Source organism: Ochotona princeps, chromosome 3 (assembly GCF_030435755.1).
Source record: "Ochotona princeps isolate mOchPri1 chromosome 3, mOchPri1.hap1, whole genome shotgun sequence".
Lineage (NCBI taxonomy): Eukaryota > Metazoa > Chordata > Mammalia > Lagomorpha > Ochotonidae > Ochotona > Ochotona princeps.
In genome coordinates, this window is record NC_080834.1 from 119,416,882 (window position 1) to 119,444,196 (window position 27,315).

Consider the following 27,315-nt stretch of genomic DNA (forward strand, 5'->3'; position numbering starts at 1 on the left):
TGTAAAATGTTAACATTCAATAAATTTGAGATTTTTTTCACATATTTCCCCCCAGCACACTGTTTCCCTTCTCTCCCTTCAACACATTTGACTCATGGAATGAACCTTTTGCCACTTAGCTAGGGTCTTCCTGGATCAAGGTAAACGGGTGAAAATGAGAGAATGGGCCACATTCAAATAATAGAAATCTGTTACGTTCATGCTACATTTCAAAAAACACACCCCTCATCTGCTTGGCATTATGGTAAACACAAGAAAAGTGGAGCAGGAAGTATACCCATTTCTAGAAATTTAAGACAAAACCAAAGAGACTGAAGACTGGTTTATGGAGCTGGCATAGTGGCTTTCAAAGCAACCCTCTTTTTGCAGTGCCAGTATCCCATATGGGTGTGATTCTAGTCCCGGCTGCCTTGCTTCTAATCCAGCTCCCAGCTAATGGCCTAGCATGGCAGTGGATGATGGACCAAGCCCTTGGACCTCTGTACGCACGTGGGAAACCTGGAAGAACTTCCTGACTCCTAGCTTTCAGACTAGATCAGCTTTGGCTGTTGTAGCCATTTGGGGAAAGGATCAGTGATGGAAGATCTCTGTTTTTCTCTATCTTAGTCTCTCTTTCAAGTACAACTAACTAGATACATAAATCTTTTAAAAATGCAAGCAAGCAAATGAACCAACCAAACAAACAAAAAAAGACAGTCTTGCACATTTGCTGATTAAATCTGAAAGGCACTCATTTTTGCATTTGACAGTTGCCTTGTAGGTGGCAATGACATTCTCAGCTGTCCATACACGATCATTTCTCACCAACCCTGTAGTTCAGTGGGTACTTACTATTACCTTTGCCGTTCTCAGATGAGAAACTGAGTTGTGTTTTTTTTTTTTTTTAACTGAACTGTAGTCTGTGTAAGTAGAAGGAGACTCCAGCACCCTTGGCTGGCCTATTAATAACAGAGACTCAGTCCTGCTGCTGTAGGAAGAGACCAGGAGCGGAAGCCTGAGCTGATTTTGGTAGAAAATGTGTTCCTTAGAAAGGTGGGTGTCATACTCTTCCAAGATGGCTCTGAAAAACCAGGTGCATGAAGGGTAGTATAGGACGACTTAGAAAACTGGCAGGGGCTTCATGACATCACCATGAGTGAGCCAACCAAGATGGCCACAAGTTCCATGCTAAGACTGGCTTAGATCAGGATATTAGATGTGCACCTCGACAGCCAAGACATCTTTTAACATACCTTAGTCCACATCAAAATCCCAGCTTCCTGCTTATGTAGATCAGGGAAGCAGCCAGTGATGGCTCCAGAAACCGAGCCTTTGTAATCCACAGGCCAGACACAGATTGGATTCTAGCTCCTGGAGTCAACCTGGTCCAGACTGCGTGGTGGCCAACACTGAGGCATTAGCCACTGGATGAAAAGTTCTTCCACTCTCTGTCTCTCAAAGATTAGATTTAAATAATTCTAGTTATAGCAACAACTTTAAAAAAATCTTAAAAGTATGCATAAGCAATACTTATACATGTATATATAAATTAAATTAATATATAAAGGGCATGTGGATGTTATGAAATAGTTTTTTTTCATTGCTGTGAAAAGAACTCATTAACTTTGGAAGAAATATTAGAATAGCAAACAGATACAAAATACACTGATGGAAAGTAAATTGATGTGATTAAATTCTAAATGGATACTATAAGACAATTTCCAGGACCCATAACAGCAAAGAAAGATTCCGGTTTCAGTAGAACTATTCTACTGAATCCTTCAAAATCAAAAGGAAATTCAGAGTCCCAGAAAAGTTCCGAAAAGGAAGTTTGTTACCTGGAACGGTGGCTTCAGGGATGGTTTTACCACAGCTCTGCGGTGCTGTGTGTCTGAGGGTTATCAGGACAACCGGCAGAATTCTGCAACAGTTGATGACATCATAGTGGAAAATCCAGCCAAGATGACTGAGACTGGTCTGGGCCGGGCTTACCAAAGATACACACAGGTGCAGCTATGTGTTTAGCAGCAAAAGCAGAATGCATTCAAGGGATGCTGGTGCGATGGATTAAAATATAGCATGGTAGGTCAGACACCATGACATAGCCGACTAAGCTTCTGCCTGTGTCAGTGGCTTCCCCATATGGACAAACCCCATTGGAGTTCTGGCTGCTGTACTTCCTATCTAACACCCTGCTAATATGTCTGGAAAACCAGTGGAAGAAGATCCAATTGCTTGGGTCCCTTCACTCACAAGGGAAACCTAAAAGAAGCTCCTGGTTTCTGGCTTTGGAGCTTGCCAACTCTGGTCATCGCCATCATTTGAGAAGTAAATCAGCAGATGGAGGACCTCTTTCTTTCTGATCTTCTCTCCCTTAAACCCCATTTTTTGAATAAAAAATAAATAGATGTTTATAGATTATATATTAATAATATTTATTGTATACACTACATATGCATATAATATTCACATGTAAGTATATATGTGTGTGTACATATAGTGGTTGCTTGGAGAAGAAATGCTTGATTTGGTAGAGGCAGTATCACAGTTATAAGCAGACAGAGTTATAATTACACAAAAATGACAATAGAAGAAAAATTCATAGGAAACGCAAATCAAAGAATGCATTAACTACCAAAACAATCACAAAGGTCCAACGTCAGATCAATGGAGATATAGATATAGATGTATATAATTCCATTTCAAAGTTCATCATTACCACTCACTGCATTCACTATTGTTCCATCTGACTTTTGTCTCTTTTCCCTAATGAATATGTTTATAGTGAATGTAAGATTTTACAGGTGAACACCATAGTTTGCCTTGCATTACTCTATAATAAATTGGTGATTCCTCAGTTGTTTAGTTGAAATGTTCTAAAACAGCTTCCACATAGCACCAATTCTGTCAACTTTTTGAATGGAATTTGCCTCTCCTTTGGGAATGCACTTGTGTGGGGGCTAATTAACAAGCACTTGGGAGGGCCTGCTAGGACCTAAGCCTAGCAGCTCTTCCAGCTCCACCCCTGCCAGGTGTGCACCTGGCCTGCAATTTACAACCTGGGAAGCGCTGTGACTATCAATGCCACAGTCTCATTCCATGTCCTGGTACCAAGGAAGGTGGGGAATGTCAGAATCAGATTTGCAGCTTTCATTTGAACAAGCAAACTTGACCTCCCAGCACACAGGCAGAGGAAGGTTCAGATGCTGTGCAAACCAAAGCCATCATTGTTGTACACAACTGGGCATGGAAATAAGTCACTGGGGGACTGACATTGTAGCGTATCAGGTGAAACCAGGCCCTACATTGCCGGATTCCCATATAGGTAGCAGATCATGCCCCAAGTGCTTTACTGTGATTGTGCCTGGGAAAGTAGCAGAGAATGAACCACATGCTTGGGACCCTGCCACCCATGAGGGAGAGCAAGTGAAGTTCCTGGCCTCTGGCTTTGGGTGGTCCAGCCCTGGCCGTTATTGCCAACTGTGGAATAAAACAGTGGATGAAAGATCTCTCTCTCTCTCTCTCTTTCTCTCTCTCTCTCTCTCTCTAACTTTGACTTTGACATACATTTTTTAAAAAAAGGAAGAAATCATTGAGTAGGGGATGATTTCCCCAAGGACTCTTTGGTTCTGCTTTCTCCTGGATGAAGGCTCCCCTGGCCGTGAACCTTGACCCCCCTGACCCTAGACCCTGAGATCCAGAGCCAACAGCTTAGTATCATTCCATCCCCTGTGTGTCCCTGGCATGTCCTTTCTTATTGCATGTATCACACTCCATTTTATGCAGGAATTTCATAGACATCTGAAACTCCATGAAAGCAGATATTCTCCTTTATTTTAAGGTTTAACTCCAAAGTATAACATTGATCGTGCTCACATTCTACCCCACCAGCACGTGAAATTTAATTCCCAAGACTTTATTCATCATGAGGCAGCTTGTGCTGATTTTCTAGTACCTATCTGAAAATAAACATTTGGGTTCTTTCTGACAAATGTTTATAGTAGCTCAGCCATTGAAATCAGTGTTTAAGGCACTCAACAGCCCATGAGATATTTATTAAAAATGTCAAGTAAATCCTCTTATTTTTGTATCATAGTGTCAAATAGCAGTAAAACAAACATGTTAAGATCCTTAATCTACTGCTATGTTTTACTGTAAAATTTACCTTTGTTAAAACTTGCTTCTGTTCAAATTTGTTGAGACCGCACGTAAAAATATCCTAATATTACTTTGGCTGGTATTTTCTAATTACTGTATAATATTTTGGGAATGCAAATTTCATTTGAATGTCAACTACAGTTAAGCATGTGCCATTTGTTTTTCTTACCCAGGTTTTGTAATTTGATGGAATGTTTTTATCACAATTTAATAAATGTTTGCTTTATTTAATAAAAAAGACAAAAAAAAAGAAATCAGTGTTTATAGAAACCTGTATACAAAGATGATTTTCAGTTCTTTTGTAGAAGATTTATGATTTATGTGAAAGACAAAGTGATAGAGAGTCCAGGAGAGATCCTCCATCCACTGGTTCACACCCCAAGCAGTCACAGCATCCAGGTCCAGACCAAGCCAAGTCTTAAGAGGCCCAAGCACTAAGGCCTTCTGCGACTTTCCCAGGTGCACTGTCTGAGAGCTGGATCTGAAGTGAAACCACTTGGATTCAAACCAACACTCATATCAGATGCTAGTATTCCAGGTAACAGCTTAACCCAGAGTGCCATAGTGCTGGCCGCTATATATTTGTTTCCTACACCAGAATACATGAGTTTCCAGTCCACAGCTGACCCTGATTCTTACAAGTACTTAGTTTGGTCATCATGGTGTGAATCAGGATCAGTGGAGATAGCCTATCTAGGTACATGGATGCTCTAATAATTAACGAGATTCTCATGGGACGGCATCTATCCCACACATCTACTGTGCAAGGGATGATGCCACTCTGAAGTAGGCTCTCGGCAAAACACAGAGTTATAGATCACGGCATCTCCAGAAAATTGTCTAAACTCAGGAATAAGCCTGGGGTGAAAAACTCTTTAGCTCTCATTCCTGACCACCTGTTCACTTCCTTGTTTTACAAATGTTAAAGTAGTCACTGAGTAATTGGCTCACTGGTGATTAGCTCACTGGTGTCCTGAGGGCTATGAAAGGGACACAGTAGATGAGGATATGAGGAAGGAAGAGCAGAATTCTTAATGAGCTGGAGTTCTGGGCCCATCACCATAGCAGGGCCATGGTATGTCCATTGGATGTTTTCTTAAATACTTACTCAATGATGGAAAGAAGGTCAGAACTAGATGTGGCAACAAGTGTTATCCCTGTGTGCTCAGTCAGAAACGGAAGTGGTAAGCAATTCAGCAACGGTTGTGGCATAAATAAATGAAGGAGTAAGCCAAAGGAACCACTGAATGAGCAGGGGTGAGGGTGTGCAGATGCTGAGCCATGGAGTTCCCAGAGCTGAAGGCAGCCTTGACCTTCCTGGGATATACAAGAGCCCCTCAGAGAAATGGTTGGGAAGCACTAGAAAGATGCCAGCCCAGGACAGCCACCGTACTCACTGTGGCATCTTTTCCCTATGTTACAGGTATCCTTAGTATGCTTCTGAGGACCATCTACCAGTGTCATCATTAGCCACCAGAAAAGGTGATCTGATACATTGTTGGAAGTCATCAACAGCCATTTTTCTAGCATTTAAGATGCCAGCGTGTCTTGGAGTTTCACCTGCCAGCAGGCCCCGAGGCCACTGAGGGCTGAGGCAATGGTGTTCTTCGGTCGTGACAACAACTGGAGACAAACTAGTGAGGGATGTCCATTTACTGTGAAAAATTACAAGCTTATAAAGACTAGGGAAGAGAAGGGGGATGAGGGCATCTTGCTATAGTCCTTCACCCAACAATGGCACTGTTATTGACTAGAAGGCACGTCTATTTCCCTAGACCCTCCAATCATGTCATATGTTCCTCACACAGGGCTGGAAGCTGTGCCTCAGGTCATGGGCAGGTGAGCTGTGAGCCATGCCCAACAGGTATCAGGCAGAGATCCAATGGTGATGCCCCACAAACAGGGATGAACAGGTCTCAGGCTGGACTGTCCTTCTGAGAGAGAGACAGTGGCAAATGAATGTGGTTTCTCTCTCCTTCTGTCCATCCATCGGTTTCTGAGAGTGCACAGAGTCCACAGTGGCTGGTTGCCATCTGCAAGCCAACAAGACAGACTTCGATGACAACTAACCTTCCAGCTCCTGGGACTATGAGTATGCAGCCTTCAGATCTGTAGGCAAACATGTGGCAGAGTTCAAAGTGGCACCTGCCATGATGCTTCTGCCCATCGCAAGAAGGAACCCATTTTTTCAGCGCTGCATATATCCTTATTGCTCCATCCTCAGGCACCAGGGGTCAGAGAAACCCTCTTGCTGTTTCTCAGTTGCTTCTGGGATCAGAATTTCTGGACACTGCAGTGTGAACTGCCCAAGCCCAGGAAGATAGCAAACCTGTGCAGAACACCTGTGTGAACTGAACAGGGCTCATACTTTGAGCCCATGCAGCCCCAGGGAAGCACAGCTGTGAAAGCAAATAGGTCCTGTGTGGTGGTCAGCAAAGGGCACTTGCTTCTTGGACCTTCATGAGACTCAGCCTCATGCTGCTGGGCTGTGCAGGTGGACAAGCAGAGGCTTCCATACCCTGGGCCGGATGTCCTTGAAGCTGTTTAGCCAGGGAGGGGTAGCATTAAATGACAGACCCTTTATTCCCTGCTGCTGCTCCAGGTATTCCCTCCACCAGCTATGACCCTGGTCCTGCCTGCAGCTGCAGGCTGTCCTGTCCCATGCTAACCATCCCTTCCAAAACTTCAGCCTGCCTGAGTGTGAGATTAGCATCTGAAGACTGTGCCTCCTTCAGCCTTTCACTTCCATCCTTACCCACTTCCCATCGTGTCTGTGTCACTTCCAACAAAAGTGAGTATTCCCAAGGCTTTTTAAGCACGCTTATGCTATATTTCCTCTGCTGCTGGAGTGTGTTTCACCCCACAAGGCCCTGGCTCCTCCCCACCACTGTAGTCTCTCTACCTTTGAGACTGTGAGAATTCTCCCAGGAAGGATGAGTTTGTATTTGTAAAAATGTTCCTTGTACACCAGATTCAAGACTCCTGCCAAATACTGGATTTTCCAGATTGCAAATCTTCGTGGGGATGGGGTGATATGATTGTCCAGAGAAAGAAGTGAAAGAAAAGGAGCAGGGGTGTTTCTCCTATCTGCTATCAACACTGTTACTCATGAACTGCTCACACCAGCCGACCTTTGCTTTGCATGAGTTGAAAAACAGGGCTCATCCACAGACCCCACACATGTATGCTGACAGATAGCTCTGTGCTAATTTTGCTAATTTCTCATTATGATTTATTTTCTTGACCAATCTTTGGACCATTTTAAATATAACCATCTCCTGGAGCAATGGCAATGGAAGCTTTTGCTAGCAGTTAGCAAAAGTTAAGAGAACAGGCCCCAAGGTTGCATTTGGGGATTCACAGCCTAGCTGTGCCACCAATTGGAGAGTGACCTTGGAAAGGTCGTTTTGCCTCCATGAGAAAGTTTGTTGTCAGAAGAGAAATAAGAGTAGGTATAGCTCTTTGCAGGCTTGCTGTTAACACGGAACATTGTAGGTGTGCTGTTAGCAGCCTAGTGGCTTAACTCAATGCCTGTGGTGCTGGCAACCCAGATTGGTTCAGCTGGAGTCCCAACTGCTCCACTTCTGCTCCAGATCGTTGCTGAGTTTCTTGAAAAGAAGCAGAAGATGGCATAGTTGCTTGGGCCCCTGCACCCACATGGGAGATGTAAATGAAACTTCAGATGAAGCTGGCTCCCATCTTTGCCCAGCTCAGTCCTAACTGTTGCGGCCAATTGATGAGTGGACCAGAGGATAGACAGTCTCGTGCTCTCTCTCACCACCCCTCTTTGAGTAAATAAAGAGATATTTTAGTAAACAGCTATCTATACCAAAATGAGGTATATGTAAATTGGCTAGCACTGTGACTGATGAATACATCTTTGCTCTTACTGGCTCTTAAGAAATCAATGATAAATTGTTCCATTAATTATCTTTTTAGGGGATAATGGGATATTTTTAAAGAGTTGTTTATCAACTACGCTCTTATCAGCTATCCACTGATTGGCTCCCCAAAACAGCAGAAATATGCACGGCCAGACCAGGCTAAAGCCAAGAGCCAAGCGTCCAGGTCTCCCACTTATGTGCATTGCCCCAAGCACTTGTGCTACCTTCCATTGTCTTCCCAGGTACATCAGCAGGGAGCTGGACAAGAACTGATTTTCCAATACAGGATATTGTCTTTGCAAGTGACAGGTTAACCCTTTGTGTTTTTATCAATCCTAGATGACAGAATGCAGATGCCATTAGCTTTAAATCAGGCAACTGAAGATTCAATGACCACCACTCCTGTTCTCCAAAGTCAGCCACCTCAGCTCAGAACCACAGTAGTCACTACATTGCTACCACCCCACCATTCACCCACCATTTCATGGATCCCCACAGGCAGAAGGGGACGGAGTTTTATCTGATTTTAACCAAGGGGTTTACCCAAAGCCAAGGGCATATAAGTTGCTGAAAACATGAGCCCAGGGCATTTTGCTGAGTCAGCAGATGTCAATATGATTGAATCCCTAAGCAGGGTGAAGGACTGAGTGGAAGCCCATCTGCAGCATGAAGGAAGAGTAAACGGAGAACAGTTATTGACATTTTTTACCGTTGTTCCTGGTTCCAGGGAGTGAATAGGACCATCCATCGGACATACGATGAGGGCAGTTGCCAGACAGTCCCAATCACACTGACATGGAAAGGGGCTTCCTATCATGTGCTGGAGAGCACCTTCTCTGGGCCCAGACAATGTGAGCTGACAAGGACACAGCTTTTGTTTTGTCTCATTCTACCAGTATGAAGGTGCATCCAAACACACAGGTAAGCGGGAAGTTTCTGCAAGCAAACAGAAGCTGGCAGGAACTCCTTCCTCTACCTAGTGTGCCTCCTCCATTTCTCTACCAGCTAAACTACCCAGGCCTCTTCTCAGACTTACAAACATCATGTAAGTGATGCAAAATAAGATATTGATGTCAGTGAGTGGATTGGTTTGGTTTCTCCAATTCTTTTTGTGTTTCTTCTTATTTTTTTTAGTGGAAAGTTGGAGTCAGAGAGAGAGAAAGAGATCTTCCCTCTGTTGGTTCAACTCTCCAGATGGCTACAACAACCAGGGTTAGGCCACATTAAACCCATTTGGGCCTCCCATATGATAGGTTGAGGCCCAAGTACTCAACCTATCTTATGGTGCTTTCCCAAACACATAGGCAAGGAACTGGATTGAAAGTGGAGCAGCCGGGATGAATCAGTGGTCATATGGAATGCCACCATGCACTCTGAAGCTTCACTCACTAAGCCACAGTGTTGGCCCCACTAAGTTATTCTTTGGTCCTATTTTCCATGAAGTTTCTGAAGTACATTTATTTGTACAACTTAGGGAGCAATTTGTTGAGATTGCCAAAGGCATGAACTCTGGAAGGGAATGTTGTATAGTGTACAATTGGGCAGTTTGGGCCCTAGCAGCGGTCACCAGAAACATACATGAGCACAGAAGATATGTATGGTCCTGGGCAGACCCCACCACAGCTTAGCTAGAGAGCATTTGGGGTAACTGTGGGGCAGAGGCGAATGGTTATGGTGGCCAGGATGTGTGAATCCTGGGCCTTGGCCTTCTCGTACTGCCTGGATATGCCTCACATTCCATTTAGCTTATAATAGCAGCATAAATTTTCATCAGGATTCCTGCTTGACTCTTGTGAAGTAGTAAGTGTCAATGGACTATTAACCCCAATGTGAAACTCTGCAGGTGTGCTGAACATTCACGGGTGTTTGATGGCTACGATTCCTGTACTTGGTGAGCCAACCACAAGTGGCTGGTTTCCTGAGAGGCTAAGGAGAGTCTGATGGAGACTCAGGCAGCCCAGGGAGTGTGAACACTGCACTGCTTTGGCACATCCCCAGGAAGAGTCCTCTGAGCCCCTTGCTCAAGAAGAGATTCTAACTCCAATGAGGCAGTCATAGCACCCTCATCCCTGCATGCCTGTCTAAGTCAGCAAGATAGAGTAGAGTGACAGCGCACAGAGCTGGGTGATGGTTGTGTGACATATGGTGATAGGGTATAGTGACAGTGGGGAAAATGGAGACACTTGGATACAGGGTGAAGAGACAGGATGTGGGAGTGGTGAAGTGACACATGGGACTGAGTAGAGTGTCAGCATACATGGGGATACATGAAAGAGAGGACAGGATGGAGAAACAGAGTAGAGAGTAGAGAGACGGCACTTGGGGACATGTGGGATGACATGTGGGGAAGGGGTGGGTGACAGCACACATGAGGCTGGGGTATAGAGACATGTGGGGATGGGCGGAATGACAGCACACATACAATAGGGTGAAGAGACAGTGCACATAGGCAGGGATGTGGTAGAGTGTCATGTGGGGATGATCTGCAGTGACAGCACACAACGGTGCAGGGTGGAGAGACAGTTTGATGCTGCCCTCCAGTGCTGTTCATTCACCTACTTCCCTGAAGTCTTCAGGTTGCTCCCTGTCCTCTGTTTCTCCCAGGAAGCCTGATTCCCAGCCCACATTCCTCATCACTGCTCATCCCTCCCTCACTTCCCAAGGCTTTGGGCCATCCTTGATTGCTTTCCCTGGCCACAAGCAGGGGACTGGATGGGAAGTAAGGACCACTGAGATTAGAACCTGGTGTGTTTAAGGTAAGGACTTTATCCACAAGGTTACCATGCCAGGCCTACTCCTGTGGATTTGAAAGCTCTCCTGGTGATTCTGGCACATGCCAGGGATGGGTCCCATTAGGATTGAAATCAAATCACATTGTACCTTGCCCCCAACTTGGGAGCCAGCATGGCAAATGCTGGTTCTGCCCACACCTGGCTGCGGATTTACTGTCCATCACAGCTCTTAGGGGACCAAGCAAAAAAACAATTTGACCTGGAGCAAGCTGGCCAGAGAGTGAGTTTTAAATCCCTCCAAAGGCAGACAACACAGAAAGTGTAACCAAATACAGCAAAGCACAAGTAGTTGGCATCAAATTAATTGCAAACTTTGAGATGAGGTGCTATACACCCTGAGAAATGCCAGATGATTTTCTTATGCAACTTCTTTCACTGATGGCATCTCTTGCTGTGGCTACTGTTTTCCTTCTACAACTGCAACATGTTTTGGGGGAAGAAAAGCAGACGATACAATGGACAGACGATAAAAACGAGAAGCATCTCCCAGCACTTGCCCAGGCCCTCCCTCACACATATGTGTGTCTGCCTTATCCGAAATTTTCTTACCTCATCCCAACAAGATTGCAGTGATGCAATCACTCCCATAATACAGAACACAGAAAAGACAATACAAGTTGGAAATTTGAAATGTGACTGAAAAACATTAGCGAATATCTGATTCTGAAATACACTCTCTAAAAACCCTGAAGAACATGCAAAGCGCTGTGAGATCAATCTAACCACATTTAAATCTTTCAAAAAATTGAAAAAACACGATGACTTACTTTAAAAAATAATTTAGGCATTTCCTTGACAGATTAACAGAGAAAGATCTTCCTTTGAACATTCTGTTCAATGCATGACAGCAGCAGCCAGGTCTCAGGCAGGAACTTGAAACCCTGGGTCTGCCTCGTGGGTACAGGGCCTAAGTACTTGGGTCATCATGTGCTGCCTTCCCAGAAGTGTTTAGCAGAGAGCTAGATCAGAAATGTTGTGTCAGGAACTTGGGTATGAGAAGCTACTGATGCAATTAGTGCCTTAACCCCCTGCACCACAACACAAGTTCCGAGGAATGACTTACATCTCAAAGGAAACCAATTTGTGAAGAGTAGCTTGCCTTGGAGTTCAGTGGTCTTAACCAGTGGTCTACTATCCCATCACTTGCCTCCTGCAGGCCCGACTTATCCCTGCACTTTTAGTCCCTGACACTTTTTTTCTAATCCTTCCTTCACTCAAGGCTCAGTTGAAATCCAATTCCCCATTCCCCGAGGCTCCCGCCTCTCTGCAACCCTTTGCTCCTGGCTGTGATTTTTTGTAGCATCTCTTGTCCCTTCTCTACCTAGGTGTGTTCCGGGTTACCCCTTATCTCCCACAACATGGAACACAGAGCTGAGCTCAAGGGACAGTCGGCAGATACTGCATGGAGCTGGGAGCGTGTCTGAGTTTGAAACTCAGTTGACAGGAATTTACCAAAGGAGAACCACAGGGAGCACCCCAAGTAGCAGGCCTGGTGGAAGGGAAAGGGGATAGAGCTAAAAAAGGCAGGAGGGGGCAGCTCCTTGCAGGGGGCTCCCCAGGCCATATCTCCAACAAAGGCAGTCCTAGCAGGGAGGGGAGCGAACAAATTGGGGATCCATGGCACTATTGAGACACAGGATCTCAAAAAAGACACAGGTAGGTGTCCTCAGGGGGTGACCTTGGAAAATAAAAGAATAAGGTTTGGAATAATCCAGGCCTGTCCCCGTAAAGTAAATGTAGTGAAACCAGCCTGCTATAGTAGACACAAGCTGCTTTCACCAGAGTTCTTTACAGTGGTCTCATCATTCTTGTCCAGAAGAAAATCCCTAATACACCTCTGGGCATAGGAGCTGCAGACCAGAAACACATGTGCCCAAGGCCAATTCATAGAAAGCTAATTCTTCCACACACAAATTCTGCAATAGATATTTAATTTACTGGACCATCAATTTGCCCAAAACTGTTAGACAGATTCTACAAATCTACAAAACTGGTGCTCATTCATTTGCACATCCTCTTCCTACTAAAGTGGAGTGTGAACATGGCTGTTGTATGATTAGGTTGCATGAGATTCGGAGAGGGAAGTCAGCTGGGGGTTGCTGATTTCAGGTGTTGTCCAATGCCTTCTGCCCTGTGAAGTAGAGCACCCATCTCCTAGCCACCTGCGTTTTCACTTACTCACTGCCTTCTCTGGCCAAACAAGGGAGGCGGGTGACAGGGAGGTGCATCAGAGGATAGTTTTATGCACGGTTCACACTGCATGTGGGAGTTATCAGAGCTGTGTAGTCCCACAGATCTGAAAGGAAAGCCTTGTTCTTTCACTGCCATGCACTGTGTCATATCCTTGCGGCATTACTGGGGACATGTTCAGAGTGGGAGTGTGGAGTGATTCTGGGACAAAAGAAAGCAGAAAGGAGTTTGCCAAATGTGTACAGAGGGAGATAGATGGACACAGCCCCTGCTCTGCTTTCAGCACAGATGTGCAGCTAAAATGCAGCCACTCACCCGAAATAAAGCCTCCTGCCCTGGACTTTTGTCTGGTACGTTAACAAATGCCTAAGGCACAGCGTTGGGGTATTGTGGTGCAGCAGGTGAAGCCACTGCTTGTGGCAACCCATACTGAAGCATAACTTTGATTCCTAAATACTTCACTACGATCCAACTCCTTGCCAATGCACCTGAGAGGGCAGTGGAAGATGGGCCACGTTCTTGGGCACCTGCACCCACGTGGAAACCTCAGGTAGAGTTGCAGGCTCCTGGTTGGAGCTCCTTTGGTTATTTGGAAGTGTGTGTGTGTGTGTGTGTGTGATGTCAGACACCTTGGGGACACTGAGGGTTCTTAAATATCTTTTGCAAAGCACTTTGCATTCTCCAGTGATTGAGCAGAGCCAGTGGAGGGACTACATTAAGCGGGCCCAGGTCACCCCCAACACCAGTCTCCTTTTCATGGAGTTTTGCTCATGGCCCAGCCCAGCACCTACTCTTGGGGGAGACATGACCCACAAGCCAAGTACTCCCTTGCCTTTTTGCATCTTAGAATTGCTTTCGAGCAAAATTTGGAGATGCCAAGGTGTGGCTGGTGGCCAATTCTGCCCCATTTTATCCCATTACCTTGAGTGCAGAAAGGGCCAAGCAGGTGGGGAGGGGGTGTTGGAAATTTATTTGATAGTTTCATTCTAACTAGAACTCATCAAATTATTAGCTGAATGTCTAAAGAGAGACATGGATGGATGCAGTGAGGTCTTCTCTGGCATTTCTCTGCCCATTGCATTCCTTGCCCAGGCCTGCTGTCAGCTCCTTGAGTAAACCTGGAGCTGGTTCAGGCCACAGCAGCAAAGGGTATTGGCTGTGGCTCCCAGACGAGAAGTAAAGGTCCAGGAGTGCAGCTGGCTGCACCCATTTCCTCCATTAAAAAAAAGTGAAGAATGGAAAATTCACTGATTATAAAACAGGACTTAAATCCTAGGTACTAGGCTTGCTGTCATTTTACTAAGTGGAGCAGGCATCAGAGCAGCAAAAAAAAAAAAAATCATGTGGACCCATCTAAGACCTCCTATATGCCTTTTCAGGAACCATCCAAAGAAGGGTTTCTGTTAGCCATTAGGAGCTGGGGAACCCTCTGCAGCCTGCTCTACTGCGAACCTTGCACTCAGAGTCAGCTTCTACGTGCCTGTCAAGGGTTTCCTTGTAATGCTACCATGGCTTTCAGTGCACAGTTTTTATTCTCATCAGAAATGAAAATCACACGCTTTTGAAAGTTAAGTAGATAATTGTGAGTCTGGGGCTCTCTCTGATTTCTAACACAGTTTCCCTTTGAAGCAATTACTTTCATCATGAAGTCTGTGACCTGCTTGGCAGGACCGTTGTAAGGAGAAAGCAGGTGTGTGAGAAAAGCTCACAACAGATACTTACCTAATATTAACTCTTTCCTTCCACGCACCATGACTTTCATGAAGAACTTGGAATCGCCCAATGCCAGAAGAAACCAACAGGACTCATCCTGGGGTTAGTGGGTAAAAGGCAGATTTGGGAGCTAGCTGTGGCTGGGGGCATGCAGGCTCCTGACCTTGCAGTCACGTGATTGGCACCATGTTCAGCACATGGAGCCAAGCCTCATTTTTCTTCTAGGTAATTCAGAGTGAATGACACATGTGGGTGCATGAATGCAGCCCAATAAGCTGTTTGAGAAAAAGGTACCTGAGGCCTTTACAGAGGTTCGCGGGGTGGGATGGTGGGCATGGCCATGGCCATTGCCAGGTTCTACCCAGGCCCCTGTCCTATGAGACAGAAACACTGGAGAGCATTGGAGTGCCACCGTCCTCCAGTTCTCTACAAGGCAGTCCCCGAGGTTGACTCTAGACACTCCCACCACATAGCAGACATCCTTTTTTTTTTTTCTTTCTGAAAACAAACATATGTACTGGTGATTGGGAATGGGAAATCTACGGCTGGCATCTGTTCTTGGTGTCAGAGGACATGAGTTCTGACTCAAACCCAAGTTCGGACCCGGGTTCCCATTGTTTGAGGACTCATCCTGTCAAACACAGAGAGGGGAGTCAGGGTCCTCTACCCTCCAAGCCTTGCCACACCTGCCCGTGACTCCCGCGAGTCTCCTGTCCTGCTGCTCCTGCCCAAGCTTGTGTGAGATCAGTCACACTGAAAGACAATAGAGAATTGCAGGAGAGTGGGTCCCACCTGAGTAATGCTGCCCAGAGGGTAGGAGCCCGAGGTGAACATCGTGGGGGAATGACGAGTTTTCTCATCCCCCACACCTGTGATTCTCACAGGTGGCATCCCTTATTGCCAATGACCCAAACATGGCTGCACATTCCCGGTGTGCCCTGCTCAGAAGGACAGACATTTGGGTGAAGAGACCCATTCCTCCAGGGTCATGGTGGTCCTGGATGGGGGCAGGACTTTAGCTACTGAGTCAGCCAGCTCTGAAGACACTGCCCAGACCATTTCCCATGGGAGCCCTCACATTCCCTAGAGTGGACACATTTCCCAGGCCACTGCCCATGGGAGCCCTCATTGTCACAAGCCTGGACGTACTGCCCAGGCCACTGCATATGGCAGTCCTCACAGTACCGAACCTGCTCTCTGCCATGTGAACATCTGCCCCTGAGAGCTGCCATGAGAACTCCAGACACTCTGACTTGCTTTCCAGCCCTGACCCAGCCACAGCATCCACCTCCACACAGCTCTTGAGCCCTAAGCTGGTCAGCCGTCTTTGGTCCATTCAACCAGCGGCACCCACACTGGCTTTTTGCTCAGGGCTGCTTCCCTCCTGTGTTTCTCACTCTCTTTGGCATAGCCTCAGCCTGGGCTTAAGCCTACTCTCCCCACTTCCTACTGTGCTAGGACTCTCTGGTTCTCCTGGGAGCATGTCTGCTCCCAGATGGGTTCTGCAGGCCTGTGCTCTGCCAGGCCCACCTCAGCCCTGTGCAAAGAGGAAGCAGAGATGGCATGGAAAAAACTTGTCTTTGGTGGTGGAGTACTGATTGTTCACCCAACTCACTCACGCTGGGAGCCCCCAGTCCAAGGAAGGAGAGCAGAGTCTCCCCGTGGTGCTGTGTAGGGGAGTCAGCCTCCAGGTAGGACTGAGGAATATCAGGGAAGCTGGAACACTCCAAAATATCTCCTTTGCTCATGGTTGCTTGAAGATGCTTTAGCAGAAAATGATGTGTTTTGTTCCACAATTAGAACGAAACCTTTGCCCAGAGATTTCTCTGGTAGAGCTAACACGCTGGTTGCACGAACACAGAACTATAAATCAGAGCACCCCAAGGGCAGTGAATCAGAATTCATGAAAACTTAAAGGCCCTCTTGATAGAGTCAAGGTGCGTTCTACCGGCTCTGTCCTTCTGTCACATACAGAGGAATACACAGAAGTTAGAAGAAAATGAGGTTAAACAATTTATCTAAAAAATGTTTATGTGTTTACTAGAAAGGCAGAATGACAGAGCGTAAGATCTATCCATTGTTCACTCTCCAAATGATCGCCAAAGCCAGGGCTGGGCCAGGGAAAAGCCATAGAATTAAGTGCTTCTTTCAGGTTTTCCACATGGGCATAAGGCCCCAAGCATTTGAGCTATCCTCTGCTGCCTTCCCAGGCACATTGACAGGGAATTGTATGGAAAGGGGGATAAGTCAAGAGAGAAAATCTCACACAGATAGGAAGCCAGCATGTCAGGCAGAGGCTTAACACACTATGTCATCACAAGCTACCAACACAGATGTGGTGCTGTGGCTTAAACAGGATTGGCCACACCATTGAGTGCAGACAGTAAGTGTCAGAGCCACGGACTGGCAGTGCAGTGATAGAGTATGCTAATCTTTTACGTGCTAGTGCCAGTACGGCTGCCAGCTTGTGTCCTGGCTGTTCTATTTCCAACTCCCTGCTTATAGCCTGGGAAAGCAGCAGATAATGGCTCAAGCCCTAGGTCCCCTATGTCCATGTGGAAGACCTGGAAAAAGCTCCTGACACCTAGGCTATAGCAGCCATTTGGAAAGTGAACCAGCAGATGAAAAAACTCCTCTGCCTTTCCATAACTCTGTAAAAATCTGACTTATAAATAAAAATAAGGAAATCAGTAAATTATAAGTAAATATGTATTATAAATAAATGAGAGAGAGTCTTGGAAATTGTTGGGTGTGATATTTAAGATCGCTATTAGCTTTTCTGAGTTTTATTTACACTAACAATGCATCAATAACTAGTTACAGAACTAAAATATTTATTGTCTCTAAATCTGCTTGGGAAAAACATACAATCAGAATGAAAATTACTTCATGAATGCTATACCAAGTTCTTGTCAAGCAGATGTCATGTGCCAAGACATTTGGCAAACATGGAAGTGATGACAGTATACTGTGTGTAACTTACTGGAAGTTTGTAGTTTTCCCTTTTGTTTTCCTGATACTACCATCCTCATCCCAGTCAGTCAGGTACACTGATTCACTAAGGATTCAGATTTGTCAGAAGAAGAATTCTCAGGCAAACCACCAGAGTTTAAGCATCTGTTTTTCTCATGAAGGATGTGGTTTTGGCGTGGCCTTGGGCCTGGAGGTTTAAACTTCCGGCAGCTTCCCGGATGCTGGTGGGCCTCAGGATGGGGCGTCTTGCTCAGATCCCAACTCCAGCCACCATGTGCATGTGGTGAGCTGTCCCCGGGTGGCCAGTGTGCCATTTGGCGCCAGGCTCTGCCTGCGCTGGCCACCCAGCCGAGGAGCTTTGGAGTTTTGGTTCTTTGAATTGCTGCTTAAGGAGCTCCAGGTTGATCCCACTGTGCTTCTGGGATTTGAGTCAATCGTAAAGATCCCCAATGACAGTAACTCTTCCTTTGAAGAACTTGTAATCACTGAACAATGCTGAGCACCGAACACCAGTTCTTGCAAAAGCTAAGGGTTGGGGCTTATCCAGCAGGATCATATTCAATTACCTGAAATGATGATGGATCAGGAGACTGGTCACATTAGGCAGTGCCATAACATTAACCAGCACTCAAGTACCATATCCGGGGGTAGATTCTGTGGGGGATGTGTGGGCCACACCCTGTGGAAATTCTAGCCCCACTGGTTAGCTCAAGGGTTGCGGTGGTGATGGACTAAGCTAGGTGTGACCAAGGAGCCTGCCATCAATCATAGGTAAAGGAAGCCACAATAATCTGGACTGGTCAAGGCAGCAGCACCCGAATGTGCATCCTGAATAGGGTGTGGGGTGGGCCAGGCTGCAACATTCACTAGCTCATATATGACCAAATGGAAGGCCAGACTGCGCTGAGAAGTGGCCTAAAACCCATTGGCATGTATGAGAACTGAGTCTGGGAGGGGATCAAGTGGAGGAACTTGGGAAACTCCCCTGGTGAGTCATAGCTCTCGCTGGTGAACATGTGGTCCAGACCTTGGGGCTGGACAAGCTGGGCAAAATAGTTCGAACAGTTGGCTAATGTGTAAATTGGTAATGGAACAGGATGTACTGGGCAGGACTGAGCAAACCTTAGCCTACAAGCGAAACTAGAAACCAGGATGGAGCACAGGTCATGCCGAGCTAGGCTCTTGCACCTATTGGTCTACGTGAGTCAAGGACGCTAAGCCACAATGTCTAAGGCAGAGGCCAGGACAAGTGAGGGACTGAGCCAAGCTGAGTCAGAACAACCATTAGCATGCGTGTGATCTATGGCTGGGAACAGGCCTGGTTGGGGAGCTAAGGGGACATCCTAACTGGGTTGAGGTTCCCACCAAGGGGCACATGTGCTGGAATGGGGCTGTGTTCTAGCCAGGAAACAGTCGTGGTCTCCCTTGGCACTAGAGTGGACTGGGATTGGATGCACCAGGCCAGGCCAGACCCCAACACCAACTGGTGTCCTGAAGGACCAGGGTAGATGTGGGACAGACTAGGCTAGGTCTCAACCCCTACTAAGCCATATGTGAGCCGTATGTGGGTATGGACGAGCCATGGCTGGGCTGAAACATCCAACAGCATGAACCAAAATGGTTGAAAGCCAGCCAAGAAAAGCCACTGTTCCTGCTAGGACAGGAGGTGAACTGAATAGAGCTGGCTCATGGACCCCCTGGTATGCATAAAATCTGGCACTGGGAGGGGTTCTGATGGAGGAGCCTGGGCAACTCCTCTGGCAGGACACAGTCCCTGCAGGTAAGCACAAGAAGCATGAAAGGAAAAAGTCCAGAATAGGCCATGGAAAGTTTCCCACTAGCATACATTTGGCATGGGTCGTGGGCAGACCACGCTGAAACAGTTCATGTCATCCACTGGCAAATCTGAACATCAGAACAGAGTGTGGGTCGAGCCAGGTTCGGTCGCGACAAAAACCAGTGCACAATATGGAATGCCAGAGTGAGGTTGCCTGTACTGGATATGACTGCAGCACCCAACCAGCATGCGTGAGAACCAGGAAGGGAGGGGGCAGAGCTGGCAGGGGGATTAAGGGGCTTGTCCCATCGCCAGACAGCTACTCCCACTGGAGAGCGTGGGCTGGAATGGGGACAGACCAGACTAAGCAGGTCTACAACACCTATGCGCCTCATGTAGACTAGATTAGGGAAAAGCCAGGCTGGGCAGATTATTCCTGCTGATGCAAGCACAAATCAGAGTGGGTGAGGGTTGTTTGGGTTTAGTTGCAGCATCAGCTGGCAGAAGCTGGCACTGGGGGCTAATTCTGTCAAGTCAAACCACAGAACAACCTGAAGAATGCATAAACTGGGATTGAGAGAGACCTGGGAGGGAAATAGTGGGTGCCCCCCTCCTGGGTTAATACTCCCACGGGAGGGCATGAAAACTAGGATGGGGTGGCTAGACAGAGAGGCACTCAACAACATCCATGAGGACTGGATAGTTGAGCTGGTTAGATGGAACTAAGCTTCAATATCCATTAACATGTACAAGAGCCAAATAGGATGTGGGACAGACTGGACTGGTCTGCTACACATGCTGGCAAACCAGGGTAGGGGGCAGGCCTGGTGGGAGTTACTGTGGGTCACTCTGACTAGGCTGCAGCTCCCACTGGTTTATGTGAGGGCTGAGCATGTGCTGAGCAGAAGCAGGCTGGACTGCAACACCCATTGGTTCCAGTGGAAGTTGGGACTGAAAACAGAACCAACCCAGCAATTGCAACCACCAGCTGATCAGGGAAATGGACTGTGCCAGGCCCTGTGCTTGCTAGAACATACGAGAATCTGGTCTGGGAATAACTCAAAGTTTCTTTGGGGATCTCCCCAATCGAAATGGTGGACTCAGAACCGTAGCCAAGAAAAGACAGAAGAAAGAATAAGTCAATCAACCACCTCAGCTATATGTTGGCAGCGAGATACTGGGCAGATGGAGGCTCTATGATGGACTATGTCAGTCAGTGGATTCTTCAACAACCTCATCATTCTTGGAGTGGCGAGACTAGCAGCGATTCATAACTGGTGAACTATCAAAACTACTTGAGCAAGGATCTCAGAGCATGCCCCACATCCGGGAATTGGGGTGGGTGGGAAACTGGGTGGGCTTCTCCCTCAATATCCCCCTTTACCTCAGCTACATGAAGGAAACAATATGGAAATAATAGTCTTACCCACTTCCCTATAGCCCTTGAACCTTTTTACCATAATTAACTATGTAAAGATTGCCAAAATGTAATAATAATAATAATAATAATAATAATAAAAGAAATTTAAAAGAAAAAAAATAAAAAAAAAACAAGCAAAAAGAAAAAAAAAGAATGTGGTTTTGCACGAAAGCCAGATGCTTGGGTTCAATATGAGATTTGTTCTCAAGTCCCTGCAGCTCCGATTTAGTGTATTAAGAACAGAGACTGGAGTCTCCATTGTGTGGAGTTTCTCCATAGCCCCACACTTGGGAGGGACAGACAACCTCAGGACGTGACAGCCAGTACCCAGGCGCTGCCACTGCAGGAAGAGGACAGAATTACACCTCACTGGTACCTGACCTGGAAGACTATGAGGAGCAGGGAAGAAGGCCGGGAGGAAGCTGTGGGTGTTCTTTCCCAACATTTCCTTTCATCTTCAGTCCACAAGAGGCTTGGACAGGGCTGAGGTGCTCTCAGCAACTTTCCACACTGCACTGAAGCAGCCAGGGCTTCAAGAGCCAGAGAACACCAGCCCTCTACCTTAGCACTCCCTCGTCTCTGCATAGCAAGGAGGGGTCTCATCTCAGCCCTTCCTGACTGTGTCAGTCTGTTGAAGATGCTATCAACAAACACCATTAACCTCAGCAGTCACTTACTCTCAGGGCCCAAATGGTAGGAAGTTCAGGGTCCTTTGGGGGTGGGGAGGATTTAGTGTCAGTTGAGGCTAAACCCGGAATTCCAGAACTCCACATAGGTGCAACAGACTAGGCCCTTCCCATGCAAATTAGCCAGGAGTTGGTTCAAAGGTAGCACCAGACTGGTTTTGAAGTGGTGCTCAAGAAGGGATACTGGCTTTGCAGGTGGTAGTTAAAAATGTTGTGCCACAATGCTAGCCCCTGGAGTCCCTTTAACAAGAACATTACTCCAATCATGAGGACTCCACGCCCATGAACCAATCATCTCCCGCAAACCCCAGTGTCTTCACACTGAGGATCAGGACTTTAACAAATCCCTGGCTGGACATCCAGACCACAGCAGTGGTAGTCAGAAGAGTGGAGGAGAGGCGAGCAGAAACGCAGATGAAGCTGAGACACAGGGACTGGTACCCCAGGAGATGGAACCAAGAGGTAGGGGATGACAAACATCAGCTAGGACACAGAGACACTGGAACCCTCACAGACTGCCGGTGGGTATGTAAGATCATGCAGCTACGTGGAAATTAGCCTCACAGTTTCTCCAACATTAAATATGGAATTTCTGTTTAATAAAATACTTGATTGCTCTGCACATACTCAAAAAAAGATGGAAATCTATGTCCGTGGAAAAATTCGTAAGGGAGTGGAAACTAACCAAATACCCAGCAGTAATTTAACAGATAGCTACGATGTCCTTCATTTATGTAACGGTCTATGATTCGGGCATAAACAGGAAAGAAACACAGATACCATATACTGGGAAGTCAGAAGAGGTCAATGGACAAATGCAAAAAGTAGTTGTGCAGCTACCTATGGCTAAGGAAAATGGAAAGAACTGAAGAGTAATGACTAATGAGTCCAGGGCTATATTCATGGATAGTGAAAATGTTCTAGAATAGATGGTGGTGGTGTTTGCAGAACTTAGCAATATCCTGAAAGCCGGTGGCTGATACACACCCCCAGGTGGGTGAAGTTATTGGCAAGGGACCATTTCAGTAAAGCCATGGGTGGCAGAAGAAAAAAATAGAGGAAAATATAAGGAAGAATTAGATGGTGTGTGGACTTCTTCAGAGGAGTCAGTGAAGGCATTCACACTGTCCAACCTCACAGCCTTCCTATTTACCAGGTCACGTGGAATACGGAGGCCATTTGTCATTTTCCTGAGGCACAAAGTAACAGACACATCTCACTCGAAGTCTGTGAGCAGAGAAGATCACCAATATCTGTCTCTCCAAAATGATGGGCTCTTCTACCTTCATTGTCACAGATAATAGTGAATCATTGATTGCTCTGTGGGAAACGACTCTCCAAACGGAGCCAAAAACAAGAGCTAAAGATCTGGAAACAGGAACTTCCGACATAGAAAGAATCTGCTTTGACGGAAGTAGATGAACTGACAGAAGCAGAAACTGTGATGGCAACTGCCAGTGACACTGCAAATTGAATGCACAGAGACAGAATGTCTACAGCTAAGCCAGGAAACCAAGTGTTCTGGTCCTCCTCAAATCTTTGCCAGCCACCACTGCCAGTGTGGCAGGGCACATGGGTGGTCAGTCACGCCACTTTGGAGCCCTTACAACATTAAATATAACAGAAGATTCAAACTCTTCAAATCCAACTGGAAGCTCAAGACATCATCCATAACTGCTACAAAAATACAATTAGATTTAATCAACTGATCGAGAGATATTTACAATGGAACTCCTTCAAACAGTTCAAAATATGTAGGAATATGCCATGTCCATGAAATGAAAATTTAATTTAAGGAAAATGTTATTAAAATATCAATAAACCCAAAGCAATCTATAGTCTAGCAATTCCCATCAAAATACCAACACATTCTTTATAAACAAAAATGCTAACATTCTCATGGAATCAGAAAAGATGCAGAATATCCGATGTGATCATGGCATAAATAAATAAAACTAAAGATATAAGAATAGTTCAAGCGATGAAATTCAATAGTCAATTAAGAATATTGGGATAAAATAGTCCATTAATCAATTAAGAAATTAGAAGCAACAAATTACATAAAAACAGTCAAATCATTTTTAATTACAAAGATAAAAACATACAATGCAGAAAAGATAGCTTTTTCAATAATTTGCAAGAGCAATATTAGATACTCAAGGGTTGAGGAGTGAAATTAGACCCATAATTTTCACCAAATACAAAAAGTATTAAACCTGGCTTCTTATTAATGGCCTGGAATGGACGGTGATCAAATAGTTTGGGCTCCTGGGGCTCCTATACACACACGGGAGGTCCAGAAATTCCTGGTTCCCAGCTTTCACCTGACCATCTTGAGAGTGAGACAATCTCTCTGTCTTTTCTTTCTCTTTGTAAATTTATCAAAATAAGTATTTTTAAATTATTTAATAAAAATACAGGAAGGTAAAGCAGGGCTAGGGAAGGAGGGAAATATTGATTTGAATTAATATTACATTAGCAGTGGGATCATTTCCTCTCATCTACATTGTGCTGCAGTGAGGCCAGTTGCCTAACCTTCCTTCCAATGTAGTGAGTTACACACAGATAGCATTAGTTTGTTCAGAGCTAGATATACGTGGTTTTAGAATAATTACAATTTGAGAGCAAGCATTGTATCAGGATGAGTTGAAAACACCTACATCCATATGGGTGCCTGCCAAGTCCTGGCTACTTTACCTGCAATCCATTGTCCTGCTAATGAATCTATTAAAAGATTGCAAGGTGACTCACTTCCTTGAGGTAATACCATCCATGTGGCAGAGTTGGATGTGTCACAGAAGAATCCTGGTTGTGACCTAATCCTGTGTTGGACATTGTGGCCATTTGGAATAGTGAATCAGTAGGTAGAATCGTTTTCTGTGTCTCTCCTCTTCTTGTTTTAATTCTTGCAAATAAATAGAATAATCTGTAAAACAGAAACAGCAGCACTGTGTTTCAGACAATGGTCCAGGGTCACATATTGCTGGCGGAAACTAAGGCTCACAGATTTTTGTGCTATTTTTGAATTCTGCAGTGTTAAAGGTGACCCAAAACACCAGCTTTATATTCTCATTTCCATCTCAAAAGATACTTTTCTTGTTCTCTGCTCTTTCTAGGTTAAAGAATCTACTTTTGAGAACAATATAAATGATCTCCCTATTAGATGCAAAGAAATCCCAACATAAATTACAGATATCATAAATAAACAAAATCATTAAATCCATGGTCAATAAATAAATTGAACAGGTTTATCACATGACACCAAAAAAAAGGTGATATTCAACAACAAAAGACAGTTGAGAAAGCAAGTAACTAAAAGGAAAATGAACCAAAAAAGGACTAATGTACACGTGATAGCTGTAACCATTTTTCAAGGCAAAATTTAAACAGAACATCACTGACCTAACATAAAAATGTAATGGAGAATATGAAGATGAGTTTAAAAAAGAAAAAGTTTCCATTACACAGCTACTATATATCCCCTAAAATAAAAGCCACAAAACAAAATCAACATCAGCGAGAAAAAGGAAATTAACACATGATGAAGTTAAACAACATGCTATTAAATGACTAACGTGTAGCTGAAGAAATGAGAATCAAGAACCTTCTTGAAGAAAATGGAGACTGTCATATCTAGTAACATGTCATTTAACTTCATGGCATTGTAAATTTCTATTTTTCTTTCTATTGTTGATTTTGTGTCATGACTTTACATTTAAGGGGATGTACAGTAGCTGTGAAATGGACACAAATATCCAGATGTGAGCATGCAGTGTAATATGCATTTCTGCTTCCAGACAAAGATGGACTTACAATGAGACTGTTTACTATATCTCGACAATAGGATTCTGGACTCTCTGCCATTGTCCATGCCCGCAATGATGGACATATGACTGAGTATGAAGAGCTATATGTTAGTAATGATATAGAGGAACTAGGTGGGGGGGAGGGAATTGGGGAGGAGATAAAGGAATATGGAACTGTATCATAAAATGATAATAATCAAAATAATAAAATGTTTTAAAAAGAAAACGTTTAGAAGGTAATAAATATTCATAGGACTGTGACTCAGCTCCCACAGGTTATGGTAAACTCCAGCTCACAGTTAGTAGCAGGAACATGGAAATCGGAAGGCAACCATTCACCAACTTCAGGAGGAGCTGGGGTCAACTAGAAGGCAGCAGCTGAAGCCTTGAGCTTCAATCTCACTCCAAACTCACTCTTGCTTCAGTAGTCAATCCCATGTGGCCCCGCTGATAAGAGGAAGAATTCTGATTGGCTATGTCTTTTTTTTTTTATATAGCATAGGGCTCCATGGTCACACAAACTGTCCAATCAGCAGCTGCATGGTCACAGTGGAATGGAATCCTGTAGCATCACCATTCTCAGAGAAGTCATGGTTACCTAGCGCTCGGCTAACTAGCAGAGTGATGTGGCAAGTGGCTCAGGCTCTGTTTTCTGTGATCTTTCCTCCCCACGTGCCCTGACAAGGAGGATGACTGGACTCCACACAAGCCAGGAGACGGTGAATGTGTGGAAGTAAGCATCCACCGGGTTTGTGTGTGTTGCGGGTGGAAACTGCTGGGAATGTAGTGAGCCTCAGGACTCCGTGGCCAGGGCCAGAATTTGGACCTGAGTTTAATGCTGTGGAAGCTCCTGCTTGGATCCACTCTGGTTCTTTGTCACTTTGTTTCGCTAGCACTTTCCTGAGCACCCTGAGGTTTCTATCTCAGGACAAGACAGAACAGCTTTTCATATGGAATGGGTTCATTTTGATTGCCTAATAACATAACATCACCAACTCAGTAATTTGAAAGAAAACAGTTTTATTTTGGCTCCAGTTTATGGTCTGAGGTTGAGGTATGTTTTAGATGGCAGACCCCTGAGGTATGCTGGTCATAGTAATATGGACTCATTAAGTGTGTGCAGGAGACACTGAGCCAGCCTGACATTTTAAAAAATATTTATTTATTTTTGTTGAAAAGGCAGATCAGATTTATGGAGTGAAAGAGACAGAAAGATTTTCCATCCACTGGTGCATTCTTCAAGTGGTCTTCTTTGAAGCCAGGGCCCAGGAGCTTATTCTGCACCTCCCATGTGGTTGCAGGATCCCAAGGCTTTGACACATCCTCTACTGCTCTCCTAGGTCACAAGCAGGGAGATGGATAGGAAATGTAGGAGCCAGGATGCAAACTGATGCCAATATAGGATCTCGGTGCTTACAAGGAGAAAATACACCAATTCATTGTGTTGGGCCCTATGGGAAAATTCACTTCTGTGTCTGTCATTAGGCCTGAACAAGCTATTATCTTCAAAGCAGTAGCCACAGTTGCTGGTACCTAGAAAATAATAGCTGTTGTCCTAACCGCTGTTACCATTGGCTGAGTACTGACTCTGTCCCAGGGCCCATGCTAAGGAGCATCTGTTACTCAAGTCTCACAGTAACCAGGCATGGGGGGATTGCAAGTTGATTTCACAGATGAGGAAACTGAGGCTACACCATGACCACATGATTAGGCACAGTAAACTAGTACACATGCTTGAAGGGTGTGCAGAAAGCTGGGCTGCTGCTGTTTGAAATTCATGAAAATAGTAAATGTAGGATCTGGACGTCTCTTTGGTGGCTCTGCCATGGCTATGATCTTCAGATTTCCTTGGCCCTGTGTGAGTCTTCAGGGGAGGGTAAGTGGGCCAATCGTGCTAAAAGTGAGGGACCTCAGGTACTGCAGAACACACATAGGGT

The 27,315-nt window shown here is 45.3% G+C and overlaps 1 long non-coding RNA gene across 1 annotated transcript; it reads right to left on the reverse strand.

Moving 5' to 3' along the window:
• Positions 1–902: 902 nt before the first annotated feature.
• LOC131479847 (uncharacterized) lies at positions 903–25,852 on the reverse strand. Its single transcript, XR_009245137.1, has 3 exons — positions 25,676–25,852; positions 24,324–24,498; positions 903–994 (listed from the first exon to the last, which is right to left on the reverse strand). It is a non-coding gene; the product is annotated as an uncharacterized LOC131479847 (long non-coding RNA).
• Between the last annotated feature and the right edge of the window lie 1,463 nt (positions 25,853–27,315).